The sequence below is a fragment of the Perissodus microlepis genome, chromosome 12, assembly GCF_051167445.1.
Source record: "Perissodus microlepis isolate ML-2025 ecotype Zambia chromosome 12, ASM5116744v1, whole genome shotgun sequence".
NCBI classification, from domain to species: Eukaryota; Metazoa; Chordata; class Actinopteri; order Cichliformes; family Cichlidae; genus Perissodus; species Perissodus microlepis.
Genome location: NC_140472.1, coordinates 27,005,259 through 27,020,010, shown reverse-complemented (window position 1 = coordinate 27,020,010; position 14,752 = coordinate 27,005,259). Strand labels below are relative to the sequence as shown.

Below are 14,752 nucleotides of genomic sequence, written 5' to 3'. Positions count from 1 at the left end.
ACTGCAATAACTGAGACTGTTTGGTTGTTAACCAAATATAACTTAAACAAAAAGGTTCAATTATCATATTACTCTGATGTAGACATTATATTTGATATGTGACTGTTAAAAAAATAGACAGCACAGCTGACGCACAAGAGGATGACTGCTTTTTATTAGGATGACAAGTTGTGGCGTGAACCCAAATGAAGAAAATAACCCCAACATTAAAGTTGCTTTGTTCAAAGGCTCAAGGCATGGGTATCATTCACTGGGATGACTCATGTTAAACACAACTTAATCCAATGCATAAAAGAAGTACAAACTCCATTTTAAAAGATAAAATATATTTTAATTGCCCCTAAGCTGGGAAATTGCTGTGATTAGATAAAATAAAATAGAATAACTCACTAAAATAAAATATGGTAAAAGAAAGTGGCTTATTAAGAAGAAAAAAGATGGTGTTCCATAAGTTTAAAAAATCTAACTAAAATACAATAGAATGTCATTGAATGTTAAAAGAATATAATATAATATAATATAATATAATATAATATAATATAATATAATATAATATAATATAAATCTCCATTAATTTCTTTGTCTTCTGTTCAAGGTCACGGTGGGTACACCCTGGGCAGGTCGCCAGTCTGTTGCAGGGGTAATGGAGAGAGACAGACATTCATGCCTACAACCAATTTAGAATAGTCAGCTAACCAATCATACGTGTCTTTGGATGGTGGGAGGAAGCTAGAGTATCCAGAAGAAGCCCACTCAGACACAAGGAGAGCATGCAGACTCCACACATAAAGGCCCCTGTCTGGAGTCAAACACAGGAGCTTTTTGCTGCAAGGTGACACTGCAAACCACAGTACCACCATATAATAGGGATGCTAGGAATAATAACAAAAATGTTTAAAATTTTACAGTAAAAAGTTGGTGAGACATGAGATAACTTGCTTTATCCTATAAAGCACCATCCAGTGCTGTGACCTTTTCATCACATTGGCCACAATGTTTCATTTATGACAACTGTAATCTGTCTAATCTGATCTAATCTCTATCTTGTGTTGAGTATTATAGTCTATATCGGCAGTAATAAATGGGTGTATGCTAATGTTTAATAATAGGCATTAAAAAAAGTGTTATCATTTCCGTGAAGCTGCCCTGAGACCTTATATAATTCAAAGGATGAAAACAGGAAAAGCCCATTTTGTTGTGTCCTTAGGAGTATCTATGGGTGGATCTGGCCAGTAAGCTTTGGTTTTGTCTGTCAGGCTGTGGTGTTGTGTAGGTTGTCATAGTTAATATGGGGTTAAGATGAGATGGGTGGAATAATAACGCTGACATAACAAGGTGTGGGTGAAACTGAAGAGAAGGTAGAGTCAGTTGTCCCTTCCCAACAGAGGTTGAATGAAGCAGAAGCATGTTTCCGCAAGAGCCAGCATTTGTATAAATGAAAAGAGAAATTATTTCTCAGATTATGCACACTGCTACTCAGACATCATGGCTACAGGGATTTTGGAAACTCAGTGTGATTTTATAAAACTTTGAAGGCACTCTTCAAAGGTATAAACTGGGAAGGTGTGGTGCAAGAGATCACATTGGGAGGAGTTTCTTTTTTCAATTTTTCTAAATATTCAATATATCCATGTGTCTAAGAAATCCCTGAATTGAGGTTTAATTACCCTCCAAACGACCCCTCCCCCCCCCCTCTCTCTCTCTCTCTCTTCCACCCACTGTTGTTGACTGGCTCGGCCGGTTATGTAACACATTTATGCCTTGCGCACGTGGCTACAGTCATTATAAATGACAATATGTGGACGGATTAAACATTACCATCCACCCCTGAAACCAAACAGCCCGCATTTCACCTCTAAGGCACAGGATAAGAGTGAGGTCAATGAACGCTGTGGCCAATTAATCGATTTTCTACCGAGGAGCTCGCACTCATCCGTCCAGTCCCGACCATAAAAACCAATCCAGGGATTGAACAGGACAGTGTGTTTGCTCTTAACTCGATCTGAGGGTACACTCAGTTCAGCGTGACTGGTTGTTGGTTGTGTCATCCTTACCAGGAAAAATGCATTGAACGGGCGTTATTCGATGGGCCTCCTGGCATTTATCTCAAGAGCGCAGTGAGCAAACACTGATTTAAAGCAAAGTTCATACACTCGTTGAAAATGTTAATTAAAAAAAAAAAAAAAATGAATGCGATTGGATGACCACATATCTTCTGAATAATTTTTTTTTTAAACCACATTTAGAGATGTAAATTATGCGCATATTAATCGTATTGTTGTAATTCCCCCCTCTCACCCCTCATATGGTACCACCACTAGACTGACCACCACTCTCTCTCTCTCTCCCTTTCCTTCCCTGTCTCACGTTATTCCCCCTCCTTCATCTAAAAGCTGTCATCCTGAGCGGTACTGAGTCGACGGCTCAATCCCTAAACGCCCGGATGAGAGCGGCAGGCGACATTCAGGGCAACACAGTCGCATGAGTCGACCGACTGGAAGACAACCAGTCCAGGGGGGGACGACAGCGAGTGCAGGAATCTGAAAATTTTCGACGCAACCCACGTAGATCGCTGTGGGAAAAATTCAGACAGAGACAGAGGCGTGGAGGCGAAGAGGAGCGGCGCGTCCCCCCCCCTCCTCTTGCGGTGTCCTATTTCGTTGGTAAGTACATTTTGCCCATTAAAAAAACCGCTGCACATGTGCCTTTTCCTCTTCCACGGGACTCGTGTCTCGTTTCGCCACTTTCCCTGCGCGTTTGTTGTGGTCTGCGTCCCCGCGGGCTGCGTTTAAGGAAGAAGAGGCCTGGTAAGTAGCAATATAGCGGCAAAGAGGCATGTGTGTACATTAAAATGGGCTGCAGCAGCTCACGGGCACGCTACGGTGATTCCGAATTGTACTCGTGTTACGTTGACGGACAGCGCCGTGAACGTCACATTTTACCGTGAGTGGCAACATTTTTGTTTTATTTCTGTGCGCTCGTTCCTGTTGTTGCTGCTGATCGCACGCGACAAAACCAGTGAATGAAGCTACACGTGTGTGTGACTCCACATCTGAGAGTCACCAGCTCTTATTCACTGTCCGCTCTGAACCACCGTACCCGGCCATGGCTTGAATTTGAATCCGAGAGCTGCTTTCAGTGCCTAATAAATCATTTAGTTGTTAATCACACGCGCGCATTTCTCTCAGGGTTTTTCGTGAGCAGACCAAACGCTGAGGACAACGGTGGTCTCCACTGGGCATGCGCACTACCGCCCCCTTTGACCTATAATATTAATCAGTTGAGAGTAGTAGTAGTCTGTCCTGCACGTCTCAAAAGTGCATCGGGTCGCTTCTCCGGTTTGTTGACAGAACGATTATTGAGTGGAACATCAGGCGAGTGAGTCGGGCAGCACAGACAAATAAAGCAGATCCTGTTATTCACGAGCAGAAATGAATCTGTGATGGCAAGCTCTGTAGCTCAAGGCAAGCCTCATTGTCACCATGATGACTATTTTCCAAAGAGAAATATCACAGGGCTGTGGGAAGAATAACAGAATGAACTGGGAAAAACGCTACAGACTGCTTACTCAGAACAAAAATATCACAGTGTAAAAATACGCCATCACAACAGTACTGAAATGTCACGCAAGTGAAAGTAAGATACTAAGCAAACATTATGCAAATACTCAGAGGTAGGAGTGCCAAATAAAAAGTCCCTGGTAATATATTTTGGCTAGGCTCGTTTTTTTTTTTTTTTTTACGTGAACTATTTTAAGTTTATGTGAAAACAAATACAAGTCAATTTCAAGTACCTAAGTTGGGCACCAAAGTGTATGCACTTAGCTATTTTCATAGTTAATAAAAAGTGCTGATTGTCATATTCTAGGCAAATCCAGTTGTCATCTTGTCTTCTTTAACAATATTTCACTACATTAATGATATCTGTTCCTACTGCTTGCATAGGAAGTGGAAGTCACATATTATTTATGGACCCACGATGCAGTTTTCTAGTTAATCATTAGTCTGCGTGCTATGATAAGCAGTGGTGAGAAAGGGGCAAAAATATCAGGGTCTGTCACTACCTTACGTGTTTTCCATTCTCTGCTTTTTCTCATATATGTTTTTGGAAATAAAATATTAGATCAGTGCTTCGCACAGCAGGGGTTGTAACCTGGGAGAATAAAATGCTCTGATTGCTGTGTCTATTCTAGCTTTATCGGCATTAAGACAGATATGGAAGTGCAGAATGATAAGATACGCAGATTAATGACCTCCCTGTTTTTCTACACTTTTATCCTGTTTGTAAACAAAAGCACAACCAACCTAAATGTCCCTGGAGTGAGCTAAAGTTATTTATTTATTTATTTATACGTTTTTCTTAACTACAGGGTGGAGAATGCTAACAAATATGGTACAGAGCAGGGAAGGGTGTTAGGTAACGGTTTGGCTTTGGACTTGCTGTTCAGGGCGTTTGCACCCATGTGGTAATAATGAAATGGTAGTAGAATTTGTTTGCTTCTCTTTACACCATCCAGCCATTTTTGTGTCTTGGATTAACTTTTTTAATAACATGAACAGTAGCCAGTCTACCTAAGCTGGGCTCACTGGCTTTTGCGCAGTTATGCAGGGATTTTAAAACGTAAAGTCCTTACACCTTCGGCTGTGGGTAATCTGCTGCTTTAAAGCAGTCTGATTTACTGACACAGGGAACATTTCAGTTCAACTTCTGTGTTTGAGCGTCAGCTTTTTTTTTTTTTTTTTTTGTACTTATTTACTTGACAGCTTTGGAGAGAAGAAAACATGTTAGTGTGGTTGGACTTCTTTTGACGAAGCCTTTATTAAAGAGTTCCACCACTATCTAGTCGAGTTAAGGTGCGTTCACGGAAACATTACGGTCCACTGTGTTTATGTTTGACTGTACTTTGACCTGCCTTTTGTGAGTGTAATCTTTTTGAGAAAAAAAAAACAATCAAACCAAAATGATTCACACTAAATTACCAGTTCCGTGGCGACAGGGTGCAACCACAGCCTGGACCACATGCTCAATAGTCTCTCTTCTAATGGTTAACCAAATGCTCCATGACAGACACTGAGCACCTCATATTTAAGCCTTGCAGCTAAACCTTGTTTAGTAGAACTTTTGTGTGGAAATTAGCCATCAGTGGAGGAGGGCGGGGGGTGAGCTGAGTTTTTATGCATGGAAGAGGTATGTGTACATTGCGTAATGTTTTCATGTTCAACAGTACACTGAGTGAGCAGACTGGTTTTCGTGGCTGTACTTTTAAAGTGTGTGTTCTGTACAGTTTGTCGTTTCTAAGAACTTTCTGCCCTCTGCGACTTTGCTTTTAGTTCCGGTTCAATGTTATTTTCCCCTGAGGCCTCTCGCGATTACACAAAAATATTTTCTGTCAGCAGGCAGGCTACAGCACTTCATATTATAGTCTCTCTTCATGGAGGAGACCTTCATGTGTTTTGATTGAAGGTGTGATAAAACTCTGAGATTTTTTTGTTAGATTGTTTTTTGTTTTTTAAAGCAAAAACCAAACCTGATTTAAATTTGGCTGGTTTTCCCTTCAAGGTTACTTCCATGTCGTAGAAATGCACGTTCAGACTGCTCCTGTTTTGTTAGGATCGCTCACTTGAAGTCCCACTCTGCCCACTTGCAAGGATATTCACAGGATGTGAATAAACTGTGTCAAAACAACATTTCTAATCATTTCATTTCATTGGGGAAGCTAGGTGCTGTCAAAGGAAGCCAAAGCAGAGGAATTGTGCCAAAAAAAGCCTAATGGTATGTGATAAAGTTAAGGCTGTTTGGACTGAATGTTCTCTGTCCGATGCCTCAGTGCGTCACAGGTTAATCGGTACTGACGGTCCAACCCTGGTGGACACATTCGCAGTAGAAAAAGACTTGTGTGTTCTTTTACCTTGGATACTTTGAGTATCCTTCTACTAATGTTTGGCCACCAACTGGTGACCCAATTCTTGTCACTAATGATGACATTTTATATTAAATTTGGGTCAGAGTGACACAACATTTGAGATTTTGTTTTATGTACATATTTGAGGTCAACAATGACCCTAGAGGGAATGATTTAAGTGTCGTGGCAGCTCTGGTAGTGATGCAGGGCTGCACAAGGAGGCATTGTTGAAGGGGATAAGCACTAAATATGAATCAAGTGGGGTTTTTAAAAAATTTTAGGTGAAGTCTTATCTTGTTGAAATAGTGACTGCTTTTGAGATGCACAATGGTCTTGGTTAATATACAAATTGCTGCAGAGTTGTCACTGTTGTGCTGACAGCTTGTTTCAGCTCCAACAGTTACTTTAAGTGTTCAGAATAGCAAAATCCTCATATTTTACATGTCATTAACAATTACTTTGGGGAAAAACACCTACTAAATAACAATAAATGTCTTAACTGGGACATTTTAAGACTCGTCAGTGTCCTCTGGTTGACAAAATGTCATAAGGAGTGTTTCCAAGAACCTCACCCTATGATTAGCAATATTACAGCTGGAGTACAACTAAAGCAAAAATATTTTTTATTATTATTAATTCATCTGAAGGTTATTTTCCCAATAAATGTTTTTGCTCATATGTATTGCAGAGGATGGTGAATCAGAATTTTGCAGGGCCTCCAGTGGCACATTGTTAATAGCTGTCTGAAACCAAGCAGTTTTTATTATTTTATTATGATGTCAAAGAAGACAAAGGAAACAACTTTAAATTAAAATTCTTAAACAAATAATCTAACCCAAATTTTTGGGAATTATGATTTCTTATTACTAGAATAAAATAAAGTTAATTTGGATTTTCTTACATAAAAAGACTAAATTAGTTTGACCTTGTGTGTCAACATGACCTGGAATAAAAGACAATGATAGGAAAAGGTGCTCGCCTCCTTTCAGCGATGGCTGCCCACCGTGCAGTCCGGCCCTTCTGCCAGTGGGTGTGTCTGCGTCGCTGTGGGCAGAAGGGCAGTTGGCACCGGGGCTGGCAGCTTCACAGTCAGAGAACAGTCTGTCTTTCTGATCAGCCCACCTCGCCCTCCGAGCACAATCACCCTGTTATGTCTGAACCCTCCTTCGCCATGGCAACATCACATGATACCACTGAAAGAGCGAGAATCTTCATGCTGTGTGTGTGTGTATGCGTGCGCTACATGCCTGCTTATGCCAGTATTGCTTAATCCATGTTATTGCTGAAAACCTGGTTAAGCATATCATCAATCACGTGTCTTCTTATTTTTTTAGCTAAGGTCATAACATGCATAGGACAGAAGATGACGGAAAGGTTTGCATGCAAGTGTTTTAAGAGGACACAGAGCAAAGCACACTTTAGGGAATCTGCTAGCTATCAGTGATGGAGAAAGAAGACAAAAACAGATCGAGCAAACTTCAAACCTGCCCTTTTTTTTAATTGTTTAATTTAAGCTGTGCCTTAGGGTCAGGGGGCCATTAAAGCTTGGGATAATAACCCAAACCATTTCAGCTCTTGGACTATTTTACAACCATCAGTTCGGTTTTACCTCAGTACTTAACCAGATTTTAACTATCAGGACGCAAAAATACTTGAGGCTGCAATTATACGTTTAAATATTTGTGGCTAGTACACATGTTTATGTATGCAGCTGGTTTCAGGGAACTTCTGTCTCCTGCCAAGTTTAGAGCCATAATGCTCATCTATCCGCCTTTTACTGTTGTCATGTAGACCTTCATTCTTAGAAACCATAAGTTAACCTTAATAGCTCTTAATGCTGAAATTTTTTTTCCGAGAACTCGTAACACAACGATTGTGGTATTTTTGAAGGTTTCCTCGGTCTTCTTCACAAATATCAGCATTTACTGACTCACTTCTTTAATCGTGCTGCCAGCCGTAGGCTTCCTGTTAGTTTTCCTGTTTTGGTTTCTTTAAAGCTGGAATCTCTCGTTTAAATTGTTAAGGGTGGTGCTTACAAGAAGTTATTGCCTCCTGAACCTTTAGATTCTTCCCATGAGAAATGTAAGCCATTCCATCAAACAACAAAACAATTAGCCATATATTACACTCTGGTATTTTACGATAGCTGTATCATTTTCTCAGTCCTGTTGTGTGCTTTTTTGGCCCTGTTTGTGCACTCCACTCTGCCCATAAGAGCGGTTTTGTAGTCTTTCTGGTGGCCTTCTGTAAGCGGCAGGGTCTGTATCAAAGTGGCGTCACACAGAGCTTCTCTTGTTCGGATGTTGGCCTTGTGTTAACTATGCTAATGGCATAGCATGACAGGCTTACTGCTAAACTGTGAGGCCTTGCGGTTCTATTTATGGAAAGTATGCATTTTTCTCTTCTTTTCACTCATGTATGTTTCTCAGGAGCACAGTGGGGCTTGCTTGACATTAATGTGAAATCATTTCGCCACTAAGCCCGGAGGCCAGTTTGAAATTTTGGAAAATGTTTGTTGGCACAGCGCTTAGGGAAATCTATTTTTGTTATTTTGGGGTAATGTGTCTGTGACAAACTGGGTAAAATTATTGAGAATTGGCAGATTTATGTTGGTTGCACAATTTTATTTTAAATAATTTGTATTGTAATTCAGATTGTATTTGATTTAAACAGGTCACCTCTTGTGGTAGTGTATCGCAGTTTTCTCCATTTTACTCTACTGTGTGGCGAAATGTGTAAGAGGTCTCAGATATGAATGAGAAACGTGTACATGTCCTGGTTATTGCTGTTGTCTATAATGTTGCCACTTATTTGTATTTGACTGTACGAATGAGGCAGGGCTCCATGTAAGGTTGAGCAGCTGGCAGACTGGTTACTGCATACGCTCATGTGACACGGCTATTTCTAGCCAAATCATTCCTCCTCCCTGCTGCCTCCAGCAAGTGCAAGAGCAAGTGGTGGATACGTGACACCTCAGGAAGCCGTGAGGTTAGAAGGTGGGGGCAGTCGTCATAGTCCAGTGGTATCTATCCAGAGGCCACTTTGTGGGATGGGGATAAGCTAGGTAGGACATGACTTGATGGCCAATTGAATGTCTTCAGTAGAAGACTGAAGTAAAGGTATGTGGTCGGAACAGGTTGAGACTGTTGCCACAAAGTTGTAATTTGTCAGACAGTGTTTGCACATGTCACTGGGCACGCTGGAAATAAACACATGAATTGTTGGTTGACACACATCCAACGTTCTTGTTGGGAAGATGTAAAGATATAAGGTGATTGATCAGTTCTGCTGCTTACTTAAAAAACCTTTCAGAATCTAAGTCTGTTTGTTGTTCAGTGTCATTTCTCAACTTCAGTGCCACTTGGATAGGTTGTTGTATTGAATGTGATGTCTTAATAGATGCTTCATCATTTATTTATTTCTGTGCTAACATTGCTGTCTTTCACAGACAGCAATATTAGATTCAATATTTACATTTAATAGCTGGATTCTCATAAGCTTAGAACTAATCCATTAACAATACACGGGGCATTGGTTTGGAAGCCACCATGTTGCTCTCTTGAATACAGTAGCCATGGTAAAGCGCCAAATGGGGCTTTATGTACGTGGCTAGAGACCGGCCACATAAGTAGTACCTTATGAGTTACTATAAATTTAAATCTCAAAAATCAATCTTTCAAACTATATATGACTGTAACATTTGTACAAAAGATTTGTGTTTCTCATTATGTCATTCTCCTCCTCCACTGCTCTCTCTTTTACCTCATGTCCACTTCATTCTCTTCTTTCTCACCTCTAGCCTCATTTCCTGAGCTGAAGCCAAGGCTCTAATACATGAAAACATGCATAAACATGCTTATTTATTCCTGATATTTTTGTAATTACTTATTGTCAGCAGATAAGATGTGACCCTCCTCTCTCTTGATAGCTGACAGCCAGCTAAACACAAACAGCTGGTTATAAACTAACATCATGCCAGCTAGGGTCAAGTGTCCTAACAATCACACTTTCCCTCTGATAAACAGTTTGATTAGATTCCCAATGAAGATGAAATCAAACGATGTTGAATCAACTTCAAAGAAAGTTTCACTAATGCCAGCTAACAGTAGCTAACAGTAGCTAACAATAGCTAACAGTAGCTAACAATAGCTAACAGTAGCTAACAATAGCTAACAGTAGCTTAAAGGGGCAAAAAAGGCAGCTCTTATGGACACAAAAGTTCAGGATAACTTCCACAGTTCACCTTGGTATCATTGTCATCGGACAGAAGTAAACTTCATTGACTCGTATTGGGCTCCTTTCATAAGGTTTTGCAGCCTCCTCCAGCATAAATAGACCTGTACGCCTAGCATATTTACAGCTGAGGTAAACGGCAGACTGACGGTCACACTGAGATGAATGGTGGCCAGAGTTTATTCTAATTATGTACTTGAATTGTAAGATGTTAGAAAATAGAACTCAATTGATTCCGATCAGTCAACTGACATCTATTAATGATATTTTGCACATTGTACCATTAAGGTTTGCTGTCATCTTGTGATTCCTGTTTATGTTTTGCATTTCATTCACGTGATGGTAAATGCAAAATTTCCTGTGTTTGCTCATGCACAGGTGTTCTTGGTACAGTATAGAAAACAATGAGGATTTGTGTGCGTTAACTGGACTCTCAAGCTGCATGTTGCAACTCTAGTATTGACAAAAATTATCAACAAATCCCAAATTTTAATCATATTTTTATCCAGTCATTTTACTCAATGATTTGTTCCACGGTAAGCACCAATTTACTGCCATATGCATCATTTTTAAGTCTAAAATAGTACCGAGGGAGTACTGTTGTGATCACATATAATTTCACTGAATCATACCATTAAGCTCTCACACGCTGAGACTACCTATTACAATGTTAGGTGGCATTTTGTACACTTTACGGACGAATTAATCAGAGTAGAGTGGAGGATATGATTGTTGGTCTAATACAAGTCTGTTATTTTTAATAATGGTTAGTTGTATAATTGGGTCTTCTTTAGATGTGTGACAGAAACAAGAGATAATTTTGGAACAGAGTGTGGGCACAGAATACACTCCTATTGTGAAGTAAACCTGATATCAGTCCAGTAAACCAGCGGTCCCCAACCTTTTTTGCGCCACGGACCGGTTTATGCCCGACAATATTTTCACGGACCGGCCTTTAAGGTGTCGCGGATAAATACAACAAAATAAAACTAGTACCGGTACTGAAAAAAAGAAGATTTATTCATAACACACGTGAAAAGACCCAGGAAAACCGAGTTAACAATAAAAACGATAACAAAATAACGCTGAAAACCGATAAAAACCCTGAAAACCATACATTTCACACCCGAGCCTCAACTCTCGCGGCCCGGTACCAAACGACTCACCGACTGGTCCTGGTCCGAGGCCCGGGGGTTGGAGACCGCTGCAGTAAACTACAGGAGGTTAGGATTAAATGTGATTGAACAACTCGGAGAGTCCGCTGTACTGAACAGGTGATGACATCTTCATAATGTTTATCACATTCCAGCCCTGCCCTGGGTATACAGCAAGTAACCGCTATGGCCAGCAGCCTACTAATACTTAGAAGCAGGGCTCTAGAATGCGACCAATTTGGTCGCAAATGCGACCAAATTTTTCAGTGGTGCGACTAAAAAAAAAAATTTGGTTGCACCTGTGCGACCAACTGTTCGGGTAGCCAAAAAAAAAATAAAAATCTGCAACCTTCCCTGTGGTCAACAACAGACACACATTTTGCCCCTATCGTGGACTAAACCAATCAGAGATAGTAAGGGGCGGGACCTCTCTGATTGGCCGTGGTCCAGTTGAAAGCGCAGGTGGAAGTGGGAGGTGAGTAGCTTGAATAAAGCGATATCAATTCATTAAATCCTGAATCGACTTTTAAATATAACTGTGTTTTGCCAGAATTCTCAGATTAAAGCTCACAAAACCATTTCAACAACAACCAAACAGTAAATGAGAGCAGGTACACTGATTCCACACAAAGACGTAAACACAGAACGGACCGACGCATCAGAATCAACTTTGTCTTTCTCCGCTTTCTCACCCGACGGCCCGTAGACGGACATGCTTCCACGACTATTAAAATCACACTTCATGCACAGCTAGCTCTCTCTCTATCTCTCTCTGTACTTCAAGAACAGTTTCCCGTCTCCAATCTCTGTTTTCTGTATTATTCATTCGCTTATTACTCACCAGTCTACCGTTGTTTACAGCGCTGTCGGCTGCTGTCTTTTTCTTTTTTTCACTTAAATGACCTCGGACAAGAAAGCCTATTTTTTCTGTTGTTCAACACTGAAGAAATTTAAACTTTATATGCAGAACATTGTAGAATATTTTTAAGGTTATCTGCTATAAAAAGCCAGACCAGGAAAATCTCCTTCATGTTTTTCTGTGTTTTATTCTCAGTTACTTTCACACAAAGGCATCTGCTGTGATGTTCACAATTCTGATGAAGTCAATACTGATAAATGATCAGAATTATAATATTTCTGACTGTCTGAGGCTAAGTTGAATCGAATCGGGACTTTGAAAACCGGAATCGAACGGATTATAGAAATCAGTGATGATACCCAGCCCTAGTGAGCAGCCTAGGCACGACAGAAGTGGATGTAGCTGTAATAGGAAAAGAACTATTGCTAACTTTTCTGTTAAGTTAAGGCCTGATCCTTCTGAAATTCATAGCCAGTGCTCTGACACGGTATCATCAATCTTTGAAAGCTGAAAAAGCACAGTGTATCCAGAAAAACACATTATATTATATCAATTATTATAAAATTTGTGTGCGCCTAACTTTTGTGCCGGTACGCCTAACTTTTTAAAGTTAGGCGTACCGGTACGCCCATAGCAAAAAGTTAGTCTAGAGCCCTGCTTAGAAGGCTTACCCAGCTCCAGTCTGAACTGTAGTCAACAAACCTGTCTACATAATCTTTACACATAAACATGGCATCTTTCAGAATACTATATATGATATTATAAAATGTTTACTAGGTGTCTAGGGCCGTGTATAATCTGTAAAACAGAGAGTTTTCACATCTTTAGCTCTAATATAATTTGAACTTGCGCAATAGAATTGTGTCTTATTGAGCTTAAGTTCAGGAGTTTTAAAGTACATTTTGAGCTTAAGAATGTTTGATTTTGATAAAAGACAGGGTTATATATTTTTTTCCCTAAAAGCTGGTAGGCAACTTTTTAAGGAATAGACCACTGATACAAATGTCTGAATGTCAGAGTTAAACTTGCAAACACATCAAAGCATGGCTGTGAGATCAGCTCCTTTAAAGCCCTCTTTTTGAGTCCTGCTGGCTTTTGGGAGATGTTTGCTTAAACAGTTAATGTGCAGAAATGGGACTTATCAGCACTTTGGCGTTCTTACTTGGACAATTTTATAACCTAATTATATTTGTTCAGTCAAGTGTATAGTCAAGAGGACTTTTGTTAAACTGAAATCCCTGATTCAGAAGCATGGTAAATTGCCATTGAAGCTAGTAGTTGAAAAACTTACTCAAAGTATTTAAAATTCTCCTACTCAAGAAAACTGAGAGTGGGGGGGGATTTCAGCTTCATTGCACCCCCTACTGGTTGGGCAAGATGATGTTCTGATCTGAAGCCATGGATGGAAAAGTCTCGAAGAAATGAGTTATACCAGCAAGATTAGAGGTGACCCAGGCAGAGCGGCCCTCCTCCCCATCTTACCCTCCATCACCGAAACACCAGCAGACCACTTGTCACAACGGCTTTCCTTCAGCACCAGGCATGCTGTGACAGCATTCACACACAGAGAAAGTAGCGCATGTCACACACAGCCTCCAAGGATGCTGCCCCCAAAAATATCGCTCCCTGGAGTGTGCACGGCAGCTGTATCAAAATATTGTGTGAAATATTCTGACAAGGCTGCGCATATCAGGACAGATGGATAATTTGCACATTTGTGTAGAGAATTGTTATCAGTTTTGATTGCAGGTTCTTCATTTAGTCAGAACGCTAGGGCTGAAATTCTTTCACTTGTATTGAGCACCTGGGTGTGACCTTAGCTTGCCCCACAAATGCAAAATTGAACACACCTCCTTAAAGTTGAAAAGTGCACTGTGTCTGTGTGTGGACGCCATGTGCCATGAATGTGCGGTGCAGCTCGAATATGTGATAACACTGGCCACACTGTGTTTACTGTGTAATTTTCAGATTAAGCCATTTGTTCTTTCACAGACGTAGCAACGTAGACCAACATCTCCTGCCATGCAGTACTCTGTTGACAGTCCTGGATTCGTGATTGTGATTTTGTTTATGCACGCATTTGTTCACTGGCAGCGGCCTGCCTGTGGACTGTTCCGTCTCTGTTGTCATCAATCATTCCAGGAGATAAACAGAGTATTTGTAGTTCAGAAACGTCTGAGTCTGGATCTGCTGTGTCCTCAGCTCCCCTTAACTAAGACAATTGAGATTCAGTGCAGTCACTAATATATTGCCATGGTTTTAGTGAGGATACACTTAATGTATGTATTTAAAAAACAGAAAACGAAAAATTCAGACATAAATAAATAAATCTGATTTTGATAAATCTGACTAAAATTCACGACTGATGATGGACTGACCTTTTTTCTCTAATTTAGCATTTGTTTTCCTGTCTGCAAACTTAAAAGTTACGTCCTCAGTTAGCTTTTTTCCTCTTAGTTTATAAAAATACAGGTTTTTTTTTTTTAAACCCCTTGATGCGATTAAAGCCTGCTGCTTAAGTCGTCATGTGAAAATCCCCTCCCTGTTGTAAACAATCTAAGTACCATTACTGCAACTCATTCTTAGGACAAAGACATTAGCCAT

General features: G+C 40.3%; 1 protein-coding gene across 3 annotated transcripts in view; it reads left to right on the top strand.

The window, feature by feature from the left end:
• The first annotated feature begins 2,329 nt into the window (after positions 1-2,329).
• slc20a2 (solute carrier family 20 member 2) overlaps positions 2,330-14,752 on the top strand; it is a 46,940-nt gene continuing 34,517 nt past the window's right edge. Inside the window, exon 1 of one of the 3 annotated variants that reach the window (XM_084947233.1) lies at positions 2,330-2,663. The gene's annotated coding sequence lies outside the window, so the exon portion shown is untranslated. Of the gene's footprint in view, positions 2,664-2,683; positions 2,808-14,752 lie in introns of those variants that run through there. The other 2 variants (XM_084947228.1, XM_084947231.1) reach the window with 2 other exon arrangements.